We start from the raw sequence: 13,106 nt of genomic DNA on the forward strand, positions 1-13,106 counted from the left end.
TTTCAGCTCTCATTTTTACTAGAAGCAACCAAGAGACATATATGCTTTTCAAGCCCTTTTCCCAGCCCCATAGTAAAACTAATCCCATCATTAGCAAGGGTTTTACCTCCTGCCCACCTGCAATGACCGTGCTAACACTGAAGTAGGGAGCTGGGATTCTGTTCAGCATTGCAGTTATGATCATTAACATTATTTATAATCTCTCTTGATTTCTTTCTATTGTCTCTGAAAAACAAATCGTATTAATGATTATTCCCTTGAGTACTTCACAGATGAGCAAGAGGGAAGAAATGTTGGAATTTGCTCATTGATGATCAAAATTAGGTGAGCATTCCAGTCACCTATGGAGCTTTTTTTAAAAGTACTGTGGGATCATCTATTAAAATAGATGGGGCTCAAGCCTTTGTTTTTACCAAGTGCTTCAGGTGGTTCAGGTGCAGTGGTTACAAATCCTACATTTGGGAACCTCTATCAGTCAATGCAATTGGTTGTAACCACAGAGATTATGTTATCCGTATTTATTTTTTTACTTCACTTTAGTAATTACTCTGTTATACTTAAAAATTAGGTTTCAATCAAGAACAACAGTTTTATTTTCAGAGGTGTTAAAATGAGAGCATATTTTTTTCTCTAGCAAGCAAATTAGCTCCCTTGTGATTATGTTCTTTTTTTTTTTTTTTTTTTTTTTAACAGGTTTGTTTTTTCATGCTTGGGTTTTCTTCTCATTTTTCAGTTTTGGTGGTACCACAGGCCAGGTGTCCTATTAATGCACCATTCTGTCCGTGACTGAATTAAACTGCTGCTTTAACTTCAGAAGAACCAGTCAGTGTGATCTTCAAGCCTCAGCAGTAACATCAGGTCTCATCCAAATGGACATGCATGCCAATACTAGGGCAAGGAGAGTTAACTACAGTTTATACATTTTTATTAATATTTATGAATATTTAAAGAACAAATTTTAATCTAAATGAAAGTAATATTTCATCCTTAAGGACCTGTGTGTAAACCTGTTAATAAAAATATGAATTCCTCTGAACAATCATATCACTCCACATATATAGTCTATGAAGCAAACACAGAAAAACTTTTTTTTTTTAAAGATTTTATTTATTTATTTGAGAGAGAGAGAATGAGACAGAGAGAGAGAGCATGAGATGGGGGAGGATCAGAGGGAGAAGCAGACTCCCTGCTGAGCAGGGAGCCTGATGCGGGACTCGATCCCGGGACTCCAGGATCATGACCTGAGCCGAAGGCAGTCGCTTAACCAACTGAGCCACCCAGGCACCCGAAAAACTTTTCTTAATATGTTAATTATTTCTGAGACTTTGATGATAGGTAAACTATCCAGAAGAAATGACTTTCTTCCTCTATTTTCTTTAGCCAAATTGCTTCCCAAGAGGTAACATAAAAAGCATTCCTGAGTTTCATGAATAGTTTTATTACCTGGATAAGCCATTAATGAAAACTGGACACGTTATAAAAGCATTTCTTTACAAAGTTGACTACAGTGCTCTGAACACTAGGGAGATCAGCATAAATAGAATTGGGGACAAAATTTAACATTTCAAAAATTTGTATAGAGCAACCATATTTTATAAGAGAGAATGCTGAATTATATACTTCAGAGTAAATATTAAGTTCAAGCAAATGTTACCAGAATGTTTATTTTGTTCATGTTAAATCAGATTATATTTTCCCAAAACAAATCAGTAAAGTCTGTCTAATGCCATTAGTATGTTCTAGCCATGATTTAAATAAAAGCCTTGCCCATTAGCAGGGCATGAATAGTTCTGAGTGAGTACTGCTGCTCTTGATGAATGTCTTGAAGATATTAGCCAAAGAGATAAGGTTATGTTACTGGTGGGAGAGTCTGTTTTGTGGGAATGGAGATCTCTGTCCTTGGATTTCCCAGGAGATTTAGGTGGGGATCCATGCTCGCATAAAGACAGCCAGGAGGAAAGTAGCAAGCACAAAGCAGTTTATTAAAGCAAAAGTACACTCTCAAAGTGGGAGGGTGGGCAGGTTCTGGGAGGTGTAACTGGCTGGAGGTTGTTTTGGGATTAGACTTTGTGTCTCTCTGGGTTGGGAGGAGCTGTGAGTACAGTGGGGTGGCCTCTAATGGAGGCTGCTTCCAATCATTTGGGAAACTCCACCCACAGGTTGGGAGGAGGAATTTTTAACCCTACAAGGCTTGCACCGGGAGTGTCATGGCAGCCTTTCTCCAAGGGAGGCTGTACCACAATGCAAATACATTATAATGAGTCTAGGGGTTACCTTGGGGCAGAGGTGGAAGAGGAGAGCGAATGTTCTGCACCTGTGGCTCCTGATTTGTCAGTCCCAAGGTCTCGGAAGCCACAAGGTCAGGATGTTGTGCCCGCCCCTGATTTTAATGTGTAGCTTATTTATCACCATCCTTGCTGCTAGTTCATGTCTCTATCATTTCCTTTCAAGGACTTGGGACTCTGCCTTGGGGCGTTCTTTCTACTTCTCACATCTAGTGTCTACCTAAGAGTTATAGAGTGGATTTTGCAAAGTTTGGTTTTTCCTCCTTTCTAAAAGCAAGAATATTTGTGACAAAACCCTGAAATAAGTCGCCTAATTGATCATAAAAATGAATTTTTTCATTTTTCATTGGACTACCATCCAAGGTTGCCTAATGAGAGGCATTGTTATTAGGAAAGTGGGAGTCAGAGGCGTGTGTGCTTGTGCTTGTGCGTGGGTCAATGTGTGTGCACAAGCACGTGTTTGTAAGTACTTAATAAAAGTGCTGATAAAAGGTCTTCAGCTATCAGGAATTAGTGAGAATAGCTAGAATTACTGATTCTATTGCTGCTATCCAGGAAGGAAATGTCACTAACAACCCGAAGAAGGAAACTAAGGAAGAAAAAAGAAGAGAAACATGACCCTTAAAGCAGGTATCTCCAGGGGCCAGCTGGTTACCCAGGAAGGGCTCAGAGTGGTAGGCACTCTGTGGGCTCACCATATTTCAGTCTGTTCTCTGTCTTTGCATAGTAAAAAGCTTGTTGTTTAGTTCACTGACAATTGACTAAGCTATGGTGGATTTGTTAAACCTGACCAAACACTTTAGGTCTACATAAAACCATTACTGTGCTCATTTAATCATTTGCAGTTAGAAATGTAACTTAAGAGGAAAAACATGAAATCACAGCAAGAATACTATATGTATTCTTTTTTTTTTTTTAAAGATTTATTTATTTATTTATTTGAGAGAGAGAGAATGAGAGAGAGCAAGCACATGAGAGGGGGGAGGGTCAGAGGGAGAAGCAGACTCCCTGCCGAGCAGGGAGCCCGATGCGGGACTCGATCCAGGGACTCCAGGATCATGACCTGAGCCGAAGGCAGTCGCTTAACCAACTGAGCCACCCAGGCGCCCAAGAATACTATATGTATTCTTGATGGTTAGTATTTTTGAGCTCTGATAATTTACTACATGCATCTCCATTTTAGAGATACCTACCCAGGGAACATGGTTCGTTGTGTCATCCCCTCCCCTAGACAAGGCCTATGACCAACTGAAAAAGTGATTTTTTTTAAGGTTCCTTTTTTCTAGTTGTTTTTATCTATCTATCTATCTATCTATCTATCTATCTATCTATCTATCTATCTATATATCTCCCAGCTTTTATTAAGCTCTTTATTCACACTGAATATAATGCAACCAATAAGCCTGCCAATTAAATATGTTAATATACTCATGTTCATCATGATAAAAATTTTATTTTTTCTGTTTATGTGTCCAGTCTTATCCTACTAGAGAAGAGGAAACGTATAATCCTATATCGGTAACATTTATCACAGTACCTGGCATACCGTATTACCTTAATAAATAATACCTTTAAAAATTAATCTTTTCAGGCGACTGGGTGGCTCAGTCATTGGGCGTCTGCCTTCGGCTCAGGTCATGATCCCAGGGCCTGAGATCGAGCCCCACGTTGGGCTCTCTGCTCGGCGGGAATCCTGCTTCTCCCTCTCCCACTCCCCCTGCTAGTGTTCCCTCTCTCGTTATATTTCTCTCTAATAAATAAATAAAATCTTTAAAAAAAATTAATCTTTTCAAAAACAATCAAACTTCCATTCACAGATTATGGTATTGGTTAATTAGTTAACAGTGCAGATTGAAATCAGATTACTAGGGTTTGAATCCAGGTACTTGTAGTTGTTTAACCTTGGGCAAATTACTTCACTAAGCCTCAGTTTTCTCATCTATGTCATAAGACTCATAACTGAATCTCATTGTTTATTTTTTTTAAAAGATTTTATTTATTTATTTGACAGAGAGAGACATAGCAAGAGCGGGAACATAAGCAGAGGGAGTGGGAGAGGGAGAAGCAGGCTTCCCACTGAGCAGGGAGCCTGATGTGGGGCTCGATCCCAGGACCCTGGGATCATGACCTGAGCCGAAGGCAGACACTTAACCACTGAGCACCCAGGCACCCCCTGAATCTGATTGTTTAGAAAGACCTTTGCAATATATCTGGCCCAGAGGAAGTGCTCAGTACAACTTAGCTACTAATATCATTTAAGGTGAATTATTTTCTAGATGATGAATTTCATTTATTGCATGTTAATTTCCCCCAATTTAATCAAATTTTCTATGGATAAATTTAACTTCCAATTTTATGGATCTCTTTGTCTCCTTCCCAAATCCTACCTACCACAAAGAACCACTTACAAGAAGCAAACTGAAACCCAACTAGCTTGTTTGGAAATATTGGTCAAAATGAATTGTTTGTAAACCCTCAACAAAAGCTATCTGAAATCAAGACAGGTTAGTATTAAGTGGTAAAATGCTGAGATGTAATTCATTTTAACAAATACCTGTTAAGAATCAACTATATGCTCACTGGTGTGCTAGAAAAAGAAGGCAATAATTACATTTATTGATTACCTACTCTAAACTTCCTTGTGCTGCATACAACACACATCAACTTATTTAAGTCCTCACATTTATGCTGTGGAGTAGGTATTCTTATTTAAGTTAACAGTGCCAGATTAGTCCGTGCTGTTTCCAAAGCTAAACCTCATTGTTAGGCACTGTGGAGAAGATTTAATGAATGAAGGAAGGGCTTTAAACAGAACTGTCTAATACCCATAGAATGTTAGCATTAGGCCAGTGGTTTCCAAATATTTAACTCTAGCGTGGGGACTTCAGTAAAATAAAAGCCCAGTATATAGAAAAGACATTAGTGAGTGCTACTTTGGTTGAAGTAGGTTTAGTGGATTTCATTCTCTCTCTCTCTTTCTCATTTCTCTTACTCACTCATTCATGTCAGTATAGACTCCTATCTTTCTATTTTATACAATAAGTTATAATACATCACTATCAAATATTCCCTGATTTGGCCAGTAGTAGCCTCTTTATCCTGTGTTGTTTTGATACGTCCTCATCATTCTCTGAGTACTTCCCAACTTTTTGGTCTGTCAAGACTTTTCCAGATTCATACCTGCCCCAGCCCTGAAGTCAGTCATTTTTTAAGGAGTTCTGGTTTCCTTTAGTGGAGAATAGGTACTTAGAAACCAAGATATGTGTGCTAGGTGTGCTCATTACTACTGTCATTTATATATTTATTTCTAATATATTAGAAATCCAATAATCTAATATTTCCTATATATACAAGTATATTTTTTATATATGGCTCAAATTAGAAAAAATACTGTGACGCATTGCTTCTAGGCCCTTTTGGAAGACACACATTAATATATCTGATTGATGTACATTTCATGCAGATTTCCTGAGTTTGCCTTCTCAGTTCCTGTGGTTTACTAAATGACCAAAATTTCAGTTGCTTTGAGATTGAATTTTTGTGTTCAGTGCTGATGGGATGTACTAAGCCCGAAATACAGTTGCCATATCAGTGACCCCATAATTAGAGGTGGACCAAAAAGATTAAGGTAGTCACACAATCTACTTTAGATTCAAGTTCTATATTACCTAATTCTTCCTTCTAATAACAAAAGACTGTAAACCTTACCCAGTCTGCTTCTATTCACTTGACTGGATTTTGTATTTCTTTGGCTCTAAAGATAGGTAAATTCATTCCCACCAAGGTCTAAAGACCTTTGAATTTAAAGAATCACATTTTCTTTTTCTTATACTTTCTTCCTGTTGGCACTGTACAACTATTACATATTTTAATTTATATTTAATGGAATTCTGAATATCTCTCATGACTTACTCCACTTAGGCAGAACATTTAGCATTATTGTGGTTTTATGTCCCTCCCCAGTCTTTTTGTTGTCTTATTGCCATGCCTTTATTAACTTCATTCGTTCTGTCTAAAATGGTTTTCCCCTCTGGTTCTGTTGGTGATCTGTTATCTCTCTTTCAAGGCCCATTTCTATAGAACTTTCTTGTCAACTATCCTTTCTCAGTAAAAAGAGACTTGCCTCTCTATTTCTGTAATCTATTGCTTATAAATGAAAAAAAAAATACTACACTTTGCAATTTCTTTTTCTTATTGGCTTGCTTTCCAACAGCAGTGGATGCTATTAGAGCAGATTTCATGTGAGTTCACCTTTGCATTCTCCATAGCATCTAATACTGTTTAGAAAGAAAGGAAATAATCCCATTGAGCCACTTCAACGTGGTTGGAATTTGTTGAATAATGGTAGTAATTTGTTTTCTATAAAATCATTATTGCTACTAAGCTCTAAGGAAACATTACATAATTCTTTACCAGGATATTGGGGCCTAGACTATGTGAGAATGAAACTGTTCCACATGTGAGTTTTGGTGATGGTGTTTCCTCATAGAGCGTTCTTCACCAGGTATTCTATGGACAGCACTAAGTTTATTTGAGCACCCAGAAGCGTATAACGTATAGCAAATGTTTGGTAAAATATGTTGAATATATGACTTAATTAATAGTAGTGGAGAGAAGTGAACAGTACTGAGAAATGCCCACATATATAAAGACAATATCAAGGTCCTAAAATCGCTCTGTATTCACAGATTTAACATGCATTGCTTCATGAAACTGATGAAAAAGTATCTGTTAATTAGTTCTCCAGAGTAAAGTTAATAATCCTGAATTACAGAAATAATATTCCCCTTTTCTTTAACTGTAGTAGATTTTCAGGATTAAAAATAGCAATATAGGAAAAAAATGTTCTAATCACCTAGCCTTTGATAAGTAAACATAGTCTATTTTCATTTCTATATGTACATGGAAAACACTGGTTTTTATAAAGATTGAAAAATTTCCTGAAATAGTTTAAAGTAAAACAGCAAATTAACTTCATTAATTTTACATTTTTCCATGATTTATACCTTTGGTTTTAAAAAGACATAATTAAAATTTAACCGCATTTTAGGTTGTTTTTGTGTTGTTTTTTTTTAATTTTGGGGATCTGTTGTTTATTCTTTTTTTTTTTTTTTTTTTAGGTAAGGTCTACATCCTACATGGGGCTTGAACTCATTACCCCAAGGTCAAGAGTCAAATGCTCTACTGACTGACCCAACCAGGCACCCCAATTTAACTGCATTTTAACATCATTTTTTGGCCTACAACTGAAAATTTGCCATTTACTCAGATTTTGATATTGCGTAAATGATACTAAAGTGTATGATTTTGAAGCTGTGTTAGCAAAGAATACATTTCAGTTGGGATATATTGCTGAACCAAAAAAAGAGAGAAAAGAAAACTTCATAGGTCACTGAGTGCAACATGATAGTAAACATTTGATTTACTGTGTAAATCTCTCTGGATTATTTTACACAATGGAAAATATAGTATAGTGTCTGTTTATCTCTCTTGATTATTTCATGCAATAAAAGGGGTATTTTTCTTTTAATACAGAACTGACAAGCTATGGGTCAAACGTCAGGAAACAAAATAAGATGCTTTTTCTATTTACTCTGAAGAGGACAGTATTGAAAAATACTTTGTTTTTGTCATGGAGGTGCTGTGACAGCCCAGATCTTAGTGACTACTTACAGTATCTTTGTGGTGTTCAATAAAGGAGAAATGAAGAAATAAAGTTGTCATTTTCTTGGAGTTCTATCTAAGCTTTCATTCCCATGGCCAATATAAAGCATGCTTGTTGGAAACAGTCTTTGATTGGAATGAGATGCTTGGTCTGTTCATAGAAAGATGGATGACCTAAAGAGTTCTTGCTTTGCCAGCTCTGGGAAGGACAACAGTGCATGTATGCCTGTTTGTTCTTTGTTAAAACTTCAGAGGGATTTTCTTCTAGCAGTGTATGCTACTTCTGTTGCAAGTTTTTAACAAGATCACAGTCCAGCTAAGGATGCATCAGGATTTATACCTACTGTCCTTGAATTCATTTTCCAGTTATGGAAAACAGCAGTGAATGCAGAATATCAGAATGATTTGACAATCATTGTAACATGAAGAGAGAAGATGCTGGCTAATCAAAGTTTAGTTCATTGTTACGGCTGGGATTTTGATGTGCAACTCAGTTAACCTTCCAGTGGCAGAAAAGGTAAGAATATATCCTCACCATAAATATATTTTATTATCCTTTTTGTTATGGCCCTTCTAGCTTTTCAATTCTACTTTCTCTCCTCATCTTTTCATTTCCCAAATTGGCATTCAGTTTGTAAAGCCTACAGTAGATTCTTTCATTAGATAAAAGCCAAACAACTCCCCTTTCTGCCATATGGCCCTTTGTGTCTCATGGCTCTTAACGTTTGGTTTCTATCTCCTTTTTTTATCCCTCACCTCTTATCACAGGACACCTAAAGTCAAGCCATAGCAAGGGCTCAGAATTGCCAGGACAGATCCATTCTCTAACCCTAACCCTTTTATACATGGCTGGTCTCTCCCTAGATTGTTGATCTTTAGCTTTGTACACTTGGGGAACTCCTTTGCATCCTTGAACACACAGTTCTGATGTCATCAGCAATGTCACTTTCCCTTCTTTCTAGAACTGATTTCTTTTTAAAGATTTTATTTATTTATTTGACAGAGAGAGAGAGAGAGAGAGATCACAAGTAGGCAGATAGGCAGGCAGAGGGAGAAGCAGGCTCCCTGCTGAGCACAGAGCCCGATGTGGGGCTCGATCCCAGGACCCTGGGATCATGACCTGAGCCGAAGGCAGATGCTTAACCATCTGAGCCACCCAGGCGTCCCTAGAACTGATTTCTTATGCCTGTATTTGTTGAAATTATTGAATTATTATTCTTTTTGTCCATCTCTCTGTAAAATCCCTAAGAACAAGCATTTTACCCATTTTTGCATCCTATGTGTAGTACCTAGGTATAATCAGTGGCACATACTAGATGCTCAATAAATATTCTTGAATTGAAAACTACCAAGCATTTCACCACATCTCCTTGGTGGCTATGTCTCTCCTAGTTAGCAAGCTATACTAAGAATCTGTTTATAGAATTTAATTTTCTTTCAGTTCCAATCTTTTAATGCTCCATCATTTCCTTTCATTTTCTCCTAAATTATAAGAACTACATTACTTGCATAGCCATGTCTCCCTGGTGTGAACTCAGATATTTAACAAGGTGCCCTATTAAAATGAACCTGGACACCAGGAATTTTTAAAGACCTTCAAGCTACTACAGTTGCTGCCCCAAAGTCCATTTGTAGCCCATGAAAATATTGGACATGAAGTAGTTAAGGAGTAAAATATCTGAGCTATTGTGAACTTTGGTATCTCACAAAAGAAGTAGTGTAGTATCCATTTTTCTACATATTATTTTCAGAATTAATACAATTTCAAAGTATCTTTCATTCCCTCTAAAAAGTAATAACAAAATATACCTCTCATTAGTACAATGTGGTCAGAATACTGAGGCTACTGGTTGAGAACATAGAGGATACAGAGTAGAAAGGAAAAGAAAACCATAGGCTACCCAAATATAGAGAGAATCAATTGCTTGGTAATAGGTAACCAGTGACTTCTATCATACAGCAGATTATAAAAAGCTTCTTCTCTTAAATGCAACTGATTAAAAAGTGTACTTAAAGTAGACTTCATTCAAACTCATGAGCCAAGATTTACTATTTCCTCAGTAATAAGGACCCAGGTGTAAGTAATCAATTCATCAAAGAAAAAAGCATACAAAACGTAGGAAAAGATAATTAGGACAAAACAAAAAGAAAATAAATTAGGATCACAGATAATATATTTGGTTCAGGGCTTTCACCAATCTTAAATGCTAAATTGGAAATTTATATCAGAATTACTCTAGATTGACTGCACCATCAGCTAAATATATTTATGCCCATGTTAACTGTATAGTATGAGTTCAAGGTATTCTTAAGCTTATATGTTTATTTTACTGATAGAAGAGTTCCTCGGGTAACTCTTGTCTTTTTATGTTCTAACAAGTTTTTTTTTTAAAGATTTTATTTATTTATTTGACACAGAGAGAGATAGCAAGAGCAGGAACACAAGCAGGGGGAGTGGGAGAGGGAGAAGGAGGCTTCCCACCGAGCAGGGAGCCCGATGCGGGGCTCGATCCCAGGACCCCGGGATCATGACCTGAGCCGAAGGCAGACGCTTAACGACTGAGCCACCCAGGTGCCCTGTGTTCTAACAAGTTTTGTACTTGGTTTACATGGTCACTATAGATAATATAGAACAAGTCATAAAGTGAAATGCAGAAAAAATTAAAAGCAGATACCAAAATTAATTTAAAAAACCCCAAATAAACAAACCAAAACATGCACTTTATAGACTTTGCATGTAGGGACAAGCATGTTGACATGCCTCAGTGTGTTTTGGAAGTATCACGGCATACAACATGTGGTTCTTATTGATCTGCATCCTGCTGAACTGAGACACCAGCAAAGGGTTGATGTGGGTCAGCAAACACAACCAAAACATTAATTTCAAAACAGAACATTTTGTAACATTTATAAACAAAGAGTTAAACTAAAAGACTATTTTGGTGTTTAAATGAAAAAAACCACAGGTATCTTTCAAAAACAATGTTGCTAAAAGCATTTGCTGTAGAACATTATCCCATTAGAATAGATTATCTGCTAAAAAAAAAAAAAAATTCAATGGCCAGATATTTGGAGATACTGGAATTGTTTGCAAGTTGTTCTAGGTTTGCTCGTGGAATCTAAAAAAATAAACTTAACCCCTCATTCACAAAGTCACTCCATGAACAGAGCCATTGCTTTCCAACAAGTCAGGTTTTTTTCTTATAAAAACAGTTTTACTTTCTTGAATTCTGTCTTGCTGTGGTTTGAGAGCTTTTTGTTTTAACAGACCATCTGAAAACCGCAGTTATTTTTCCCCTTAAGTATGTTGATTATATTCAGTGGCTTTAATGATCACTTTTGTGCCAATGACTACAAAATAAAAATTAAAAAGCCTTTTCTAGATTTTAATGATATCAGTTTACTACAGAAATAATGAAGCACTAGGCAAGCTTGAATTTAACATCTCTATCTATGCCCTAATTCACTTCTACTGTTTTCTTAGCCCCCCCATTGCTTGTGTTGTTTTATAGTCTGAGCACAGAGTTACACTTGGAGAAGCATTTGGATGAACTGTGGTAAGAAATCAATTGAAATATATTGAGTGTCCCAATCCCAGGACACCCATATGAAACTCTGGAACATAGCCTTTGAAAAACTCTGACGACCTTGTGAATTGGCAAGAAACATCAAAATAGGAGCTTATATTGTGTACACTACAAATCCAAAAGTTAGACCCGTCTTCTATTGTGAAACAATGACCTTTGTTCATCAGTGTCTGTTACGGCAGATTCTTGAGTTTGATGAGGTGAGACTCTTTAATTTAATTCTGAGTACAGCACATTGGATCCTAATGAGCCGGGTTTTCCCTATTGCCTCATTCACTTTGTCTATAGTTAGATGCTTAGGGAGACCACTAGAAGTCCATTAGATTAGAGTGAAAAAAAAAAAAAAAGGCCCCATGTGACCTAAGGGAGAGAATACACCTCACTGTGGAGTTACAGCCAAGTTCCTGCCTTACTGAAAGTTAAAATGATAAAGGAGCAATAAGTATTTATTTCCTTTTTTTTCAACTTTAGCTGTTTTTTTTTTTAATGGGAAATAATATCCATGTGACTAAAAAGATAATTCTGCCCATCTGTCTATCATTGCAACAATAACAAAAAAAATGTTTAAATGGATTTTCACCGAATTTGAAGGTTAATGTTAGAGTGGCCTAACTTAAAATCTAGGCTGGATGGCATGCTCGATGTTTACAGGGCTAGCAGAATAGCACAGCTCACACAGGGCCTGGCATATAGTAAGCATTCAGTTTCTACTCAGTAAGTGCCACCTATTTTTTTTTTTTTAAGATTTATTCATTTCATTTGAGAGAGAGAGAGAGGAATGGGGGGGGACGGGATGAGGCAGAGAGAGAGAGAGAATCTCCAGCAGACTTCCTGCTGAGCAAGGAGCCAGATGACACAAGGATGATCTCCTGACCCTCATGACCCAAGCCAAAATCAAGAGTCGGATGCTTAAGGGACTGAGCCACCCAGGCGCCCCTGATGCCAGCTATTTTACCATTTCCTTCATTGTCATCATCCACATCACACTTAGAGGTTACAAAGTCAACAGAGATTCTTTTCTTTTACTGACCATACATTCCCCCACCCCATCTTTTTTCTTTTTTTTTTTTTGAAGTTTTTCTAATGGGGAAAATATGTGAGTAAAATCTTACTTAAATTTTATGAAATCATTTTCACCTATATTTATATTCTCTGGGTAAGGAAGGGGTTTCAGGGCAGGGTTATTTTGAAAGGACATGGAGTCCTCAGTATTCTTTCAATGCTTACTGCTCACATTTCTAGCATGCTCACAGCTCTCCATGCATGCATCTTGCACATTATTTGTCAGAAAAAAACATATTCTGGTTTTATTTCCCATTGTCATGTGGTAATAAAGAAATCTATTGCCCAGATCTGCAGCATATTGTGTAATTTTAAAATTTAATTTAATTTATTTATTTGAGAGAGAGAGCACAAGCAGGGGGAGAAGCAGAGGGAGAAGCGGGCTCCCTGCTGAGCAGGGAGCTCGAGGAGGTGAGGCTCAAGGCTCCAGGCTCAATCCCAGGATCCCGGGACCACGACCTGAGCCAAAGGCAGATGCTTAATCACTTAACCAACTGAGCCACCCAGG

The 13,106-nt window shown here is 37.1% G+C and overlaps 1 long non-coding RNA gene across 3 annotated transcripts in view; it reads left to right on the forward strand.

Annotated features, from left to right (window-relative positions):
* LOC144378968 (uncharacterized) overlaps positions 1 to 8,072 on the forward strand; it is a 489,245-nt gene extending 481,173 nt beyond the window's left edge. For all 3 annotated transcript variants that reach the window (XR_013440914.1, XR_013440916.1, XR_013440915.1), the window contains one exon: positions 7,406 to 8,072. This is a non-coding gene — a long non-coding RNA (uncharacterized LOC144378968). The remainder of the gene's footprint in view (positions 1 to 7,405) is intronic.
* Positions 8,073 to 13,106: the final 5,034 nt, after the last annotated feature.

The sequence above is a fragment of the Halichoerus grypus genome, chromosome 9, assembly GCF_964656455.1.
Source record: "Halichoerus grypus chromosome 9, mHalGry1.hap1.1, whole genome shotgun sequence".
In the NCBI taxonomy this organism is placed as follows: Eukaryota; Metazoa; Chordata; class Mammalia; order Carnivora; family Phocidae; genus Halichoerus; species Halichoerus grypus.